Source organism: Eptatretus burgeri, chromosome 12 (genome assembly GCF_056783735.1).
Source record: "Eptatretus burgeri isolate ZD-2024b chromosome 12, Ebu_testis_v1, whole genome shotgun sequence".
Lineage (NCBI taxonomy): Eukaryota > Metazoa > Chordata > Myxini > Myxiniformes > Myxinidae > Eptatretus > Eptatretus burgeri.
Genome location: NC_140972.1, coordinates 87,518,947 through 87,525,788, shown reverse-complemented (window position 1 = coordinate 87,525,788; position 6,842 = coordinate 87,518,947).

The window sequence follows — 6,842 nt, the reverse complement described above, 5'->3', positions numbered from 1 at the left end:
GAGTGTGGATGGGTGATTGTATAGTGGTATATATCTGAGCTGATTGTAATGTTTGTAAGAGTGTCTGGTCAAGGGATAGTGTGTGGTCCATGTTGAGCATTCCTTATCTTAAAACCGCCCCCCCCCCCCACAATTTTTTTTTTTAAACAGCCTCAATTAAATGAAGTTATTAATTTGACAGATTCATTTAATCTGGTGTTGGTTCAACGCAGGCATGATGGGCCGAATGGTCTCTTGCACCAAATTTCCTTGTTGAAACTTCGTGGCAGACGCAACTCAATCCCACCATGTCGCCAGCACCTACTGCAGCCCGACGTCCCGGGAAGTCACCTGGGTCGCTCGCCCCTAAATCAGGCCATGGTCGCAAACATTGGGTACAATAGCCTGCTGGTGGGGATCCAGGGGACAAAACTCTGCAATTTGAGTGTTTTTCAGGGGAAAGTCAGGTTAGATTACATCAAAGTATAACACATAGGTCAAAGAATAACGTCTGTTGTCTTCACAAAACCTCATTTCTCACTTTGATACGGTTATTACAAAAAAGCAGCACAAAGTGTCTGACTCGCCTTTAACAGTAGAAATGATGTTTGCAATTTGTATCCACATCTATGAATACCCATATACTGTAATTTTGTCAAGGTGATTAAATAATCAACAGTGATGATTCTATCTAAAAAAAAATAACTTAAACCTCCCTGTCAAGTCTCTTAAAATATGCTTAAAACCTCCACTCTCAACTTACTGCAAAATAACACAAACAAATGATGGTATACGGACTTGGAGATGGGAGGTGGGGATGGATGCAGACTTGGAGTTGGGAGGGAGAGAGGGATGTGGACTTGGAGTTGGGAGGGAGAGAGGGATGTGGACTTGGAGTTGGGAGGGAGAGAGGGATGTGGACTTGGAGTTGGGAGGGAGAGAGGGATGTGGACTTGGAGTTGGGAGGGAGAGAGGGATGCGGACTTGGGGTTGGGAGAGATGCGGATAGGATCCGCGTGTGTGTGTGTGTGTGTGTGTGTGTGTGTGTGTGTGTGTGTGTGTGTGTGTGTGTGTGTGTGTGTGTGTGTGTGTGTGTGTGTGTGTGTGTGTGTGTGTGTGTGTGTGTGTGTGTGTGTGTGTGTGTGTGCAGCATTTGTCCTACAAGATTTGTGAGGTTGGGATTGTGCATTTTTAAAGGAAGAAGAAAGCACTTTCAACCAAAAGTAAATTAAATTGACTCCACGGATTTGAGTAATAAGCAAGAGCAGACCCAGTTTCAGGGAACGTTTCACCTGCTTCACAGCACACTTCTCAAGCCAACTGACACCAAGCCTCTGCATGTGTCTAGATTTTATTTCCGATACAACCGCTTATTTCTGGTCACGAGCTTTTGCTTGATGGGGAAAATGGAGGAGTGTTTGTTATTACTCTCGCCGAAGGATTCGGACAGGGCATTGCATTTTGGTCCATTTGTTTGTTTGTCTGTCTGTCTGTCTGTCTGTTAGTCCGCACAGAACTGTAATGTTTTTCTCCGCAACCGCTTGTCGGATTGAGAAAAAATTTTCACCATTGGGGCGAATGCTCATGTAGAATGTTTTAATGATAATTATGACATCATAGGTCACGTGGTGTGACACCCATGGTGGAAACATCTTGGACCTCTGTATCTCTGAAACCACACCAAGGAAAAATTGAAACGGCACATAGCAAGGACTCCACATGAAGAATGAGTGTGATTTTTATGACGTCATAGGTGCCCTCGTTATGTCATAATTGCGTATGTAGAATGTCACATCTGATCAGTATGAAAAATTTTGAGGGTCATCTAGGGATAAAATGGTCCACAGAAAAAAAATTGTTGACATCATCGGTCACGTGATTCGGCAGCCATATTGTGATAAAAAAAAACCTTCATAAATCTTCTTTTCTGAATTGGCTGAACAGATTGAGGTGAAACTTTTCATGTATGACCATCTGTCCATGAGGAACAAAAGATTCACACATATGATGTCATTGGTCACATGATTTGGAAGCCATATTGGATTTACCCTAAAATTTATTTTAAAAAATCTTCTTCTCCAGAATGACTGGACAAATCAAGGGGAAACTTCACACAAATGTTCCTCAAGCCATAGATGTATGTACAAGTGGCACATAGCAAGTACTCCTCATGGGGAATGTGTGTGGTATTTTTATGACATCATAGGTGCCTTTGTTATGACGTCAAAATTGCATATGTAGAACGCTACATCCGATGTCTAAAAATTTTTGAGGGTCAGAGGGATAAAATTGTCCCCAAAAATGTTTTTGATGACGTCATTGGTCACGTGATCCAGCGACAGCCATATTGTTTTATTTTTAAAACCTTCAAAAATCTTCTCTGAAATGGCTGAAAAGATTTGAGGCGAAACATCACACATATGACCACCTATCCGTGAGGAACAAAAGGGTCACAGATATAACGTCATAGGTCACATGGTTTGGCAGCTATATTGGATTCACCATAAAACCTATAAAAATACACCAGTCAAAATAAGTCCTGGCGAGGGTTTGCAATCGCCGATTGCTCTTTTTCTTGTTTTTATCTTGCAAACCTCAAGCAAAATAAACATGAAATCACATCATTGATGGACTGCTCTGCTGTTTGTTTGTGTTTTTAATTTTTTTTTACTTACACGTGATCTGGTGTTCTATGTATGTGGGTGGGTGAGCATGTGCATGCACTTGTTGTTTTTGTGTTTGCAGGGCACGAATATGGCTGGTTTCGTGTCCGGGTTGTATGTGATGAGATGTGGGTTGTGTGATTGTTCGGGTTCCCGTTGGGTGTTGTACACACACAGATGTGGTATTTGGAATTGAGTGTTGTTTGTTCACCTCATCCAGATGTTTGCACCATCCAGTTTTTGCCATTTGTTGGAAGGCATCTATTAGTCTGAGGAAGCCTGCTGTGAAGCTGGTGAAACATTGCCAGAAACCGAGTATGCTCTTGCTTATTGCTCAAATCAGCGGAGTCAATCGAAAGTTTACTTTTACAGCGGAGTCGATCGATAGTCGATAGTTTACTTTTGGTTGGAAGCGCCTTCTTCTTCCTTTAAAAAAAATACTGCAGACATACAGTGCCTTCAGAAAGGATTCACACCCCTCGACTTTTGTCATTTTGTTGTGTTACAGCCTGAATTTAAAATGGATTAAATTTTAATTTTTTGTCACTGATCAACACAAAATACCCCATCATAACAGTGAAAACATGATTTCAGAAATGTTTACAAATTAATGAAAAATGAAAAGGTGAAACGTCTTGCGTAAATCAATAAGTATTCAACCCCTTTGCTATGACACTCCAAGTTGAGCTCAGGTGCATCAAAATTCCTTTGATCATCCTTGAGACGTCTCATTATCTTGACTGGAGTCCACCTGTGGCCAATTCAATTGATTCAACAGGATTCAGAAAAAAAGAAAAAAAAAACACCTTTCTATATAAGGTCCCATAGAATTGTGAGGAGGCATAGATCTGGGGAAGGGTGAAAAACAACTTATAGTGTTGAAAGTTCACAAGAGCACAGTGAAGTCCATCATTAGGAAATGGAAAGAATATGGAACGACCAGACTCTTCCTAGAGCTGACCATTCAACCAAACTGAGCAACTGTGCAAGAAGGACCTTGGTCAGGGAGGTGACCAAGAACCCAATGACCACTCTGACAGAACTACAGAGTTCCTTTCCTGAGATGGGAGAACCTGCCAGAAGGACAACAGTCTTTGCAGCACTTCACAAATCGAGGCTTTATTGGAGAGTGGCCAGAGAGAAACCACTCCTGATAAAAAGGCAGACAACAGCATGCTGAGAGTTTGCAAAAAGACACATGAAAGACTCTAAGAGCATGAAACAAAAGATTCTGTGCTCTGATGAGACGAAAATTGAACTCTTTGGCCTGAATGCAAAGTGCTATGTCTGGCGAAAACCGAGCAAAGCTCATCACCCATGTAACACCATCCCTATTGTGATGCGCTGCTCTGACGCATGCTCCCATACCTGACCTGACCTACCATGAAGCATGGTGGTGGCAGCATCATGCCATGGGAATGCTTTTCATTAGCAGGGTCTGGAAGACTTTTAAGGAAAGAGGGAACAATGAATGGAGCCAAATACAGGCAAATCCTTGAGGGGAACCCGCTTCAGAGAGCAAAAGATCTTCAACTGCTGCGAAGATTTACATTCCAACAGGACATTGACCCCCAAGCATATAGCCAGAGCAATACTGGAATGGCTTCAGAACAAGAATGTGAAAGTCCTTGAGTGGTCCAGCCAAAGCCGAGACTTGAATCCCATTTAGAATCTGTAGAAAGACTTAAAGATTGCTGTTCTCCAACGCTCCCCCCATCTAACTTGACAGAGCTTGAACAAATCTGCAAGGAAGAATTGGAGAAAATCCCCAAATCCAGATGTGCAAAGCTGGCTGAAACATACATACCCAAAAAGACTCGAAGCAATAATCACTGCCAAAGGCGCTTCGACAAAGTATTGACTCAGGTGGTTGAATGCTTATTGATGCAACACATTTAAGATTTTCATTTTTAATTGATTTGTAAAAATTTCTAAAAACATGCTTTTACTTTGTCATGATGGGGTATTTTGTGTAGATCGGTGATAAAAAAATTTTTTTAATTGAATTCATTTTCAATTCAGGCTGCAACAAGAAAATGTGACAAAAGTCGAGGGGTGTGAATAGTTTTTGAAGGTACTGTATATGAATTGCTGTTGTTGGCTGCAATATCCACACATGGGTGGGTTTTGGTTGATGTAACGGAGCCCTCCCAGATCTAAAATTATCCAACTCCGCGTGTGCGGGCATATGTGTGTGGTTGTCGGATTGGGTCTGAAGGCTCGTGTGCACAGCCTTTTCATTCTGAAAGATTTTTTGTGAACAAGAACAACTGTCCAAAGGTAATCAAGGGAGTTGGGGTAAGATACTGGGTGAGTTTGAGCTGAATTTGAGTGGATAGGAGAAGTTGAAAAGAGTTGTTTTGGGATACTGTCAATTCAAACCATTCGCCCTCATGGGTTTAGCCTGGCCAATATTTACATGTTTCACTGCTTTAAAAAATGATTAGTATGCGGTTCCATGCTTAATTTTTTTTGACAAAATTGAGGCTCACAGGTAAATGAAACCAAAAATGATGAGGGAGTTTCAAATGGCAGAAGTGTAGGAGTGAGCAAGGGGATAGTCGATGGAAATTCAAACATGCCCTTTAAGAATAGGTGCAGGATGGCCCAAGCTGATAAGGAAAACAGCAGCTCATTGGTGGATTCGCATGGCATGAGATGATGCAAAACTGAAACGTTGAAACAAAGGGGAAAGGAGCATGATCGAACAGATCCAGGGAGGCAAATCCACAGGCAGGAAAACAATAACAGAATGCAGTTTAACAAGTATGTATTTGAAAAGACTGACAAGGAGGGTGCTGCAGGGTAAATCAGAAAAATGAATTGCTGAATGAATAGGGGTGATGGATGACTGGCGGCAACAGCGGATGATTGATAAACCAGTCTGCGGTAACAAATTGACAAACTGGTCTCTCAATCTTCGACCGTCTCCTACCATCCTACCATACAGTCTGTATTGAGAAAGCAGAATGTCTTGTATGATGCTAAATTAAAAAAAACCCAAATCATTCATCAAGTTTTGCCATCACCCATCCACAACTTTTTGAAATAAAGTGCTATATATCTCGCTTTTGGCTCTATCTTTCAATGGTGAAGAATCACTTAAAAATTCTCGCATCCAGAACCAGATCCTCACCAAAATCGAAACGATTCCTCCTTGTCACTCACCCAACATGTCCCATCAAGTTTCGTCCGAATCCATCAATAACTTTTTGAGATATTCTGCTGACAGACAAAAAGATTTCATTCCCAATATATAGTTTTTGGCCTTCTCCCAGTAGTGAAGAATCACTTAAAAATTTTCGTGTCCGGATCTGCATTCGGATCAACACCAAAATCGAATCAATTTGACCTTGTCACACACCCAATATTTCCAACGAGTTTCGTCCAAATCAGTGCATAACTTTTTCAGATATCATGGTCAGAGAGGTAAAACAACACCTCCCTCCCAAGATGAAGAAAGAAAAGGAACATCTTGCAGCAATGGTCTATAATGCTTGAGAAATTACTGCTATTTTAGAGATACTTCATTATCTGCACCACCAAAGGTGGACAGCTGTTTGTTTTCACCCCTGTTTAAGTTCAGTTCCAAAGTATTAAAAAAACAAAAAATGCAACCATTCTCAATAAGAACAAAAGAAATCTACAACGAAAACGGCACTCTTCGATGTTGCCAGATATGCCTCTGCTCACATAATTACATCATTATACATACTTGTACCAAGCTTGATTGAAATCCCTGAACCCAGATTCAAAATATTAAATAATTTTGGCTGCCAGACCATGCGTCTGATCAGGTGCAAATTCAAAACATATATTCTTCTTAACGACTAGATCATAAGTCTGACGTTTCACATCGAATGATGAAGCGGTTCAAGAGAAATAATTTTTAAAATATTTTTGTTCAATCCAATACGGCTGCCAAACCATGTGACCTACTAATTATTCGTGAACACCCTGGTATTTACAAGGCTTGGGGAACATGCGGGTGAAGCTTCCTCTCAATCTGTCAAACCGTTCTGGAGGAGAAGTTTTTAAAGCTTTATTCTTCAAAAAATAGGGGCAATACCCCTGAGCGCTCACATGGTTGGATTATGAAAATGACAAGGAAGTCAACGTTGGACGGAATTAACAAAATCTACCAACTAACCAATGTCATAGCAAATACCTATTTAGGGGGGCACTCCCCCCAACCTCTCA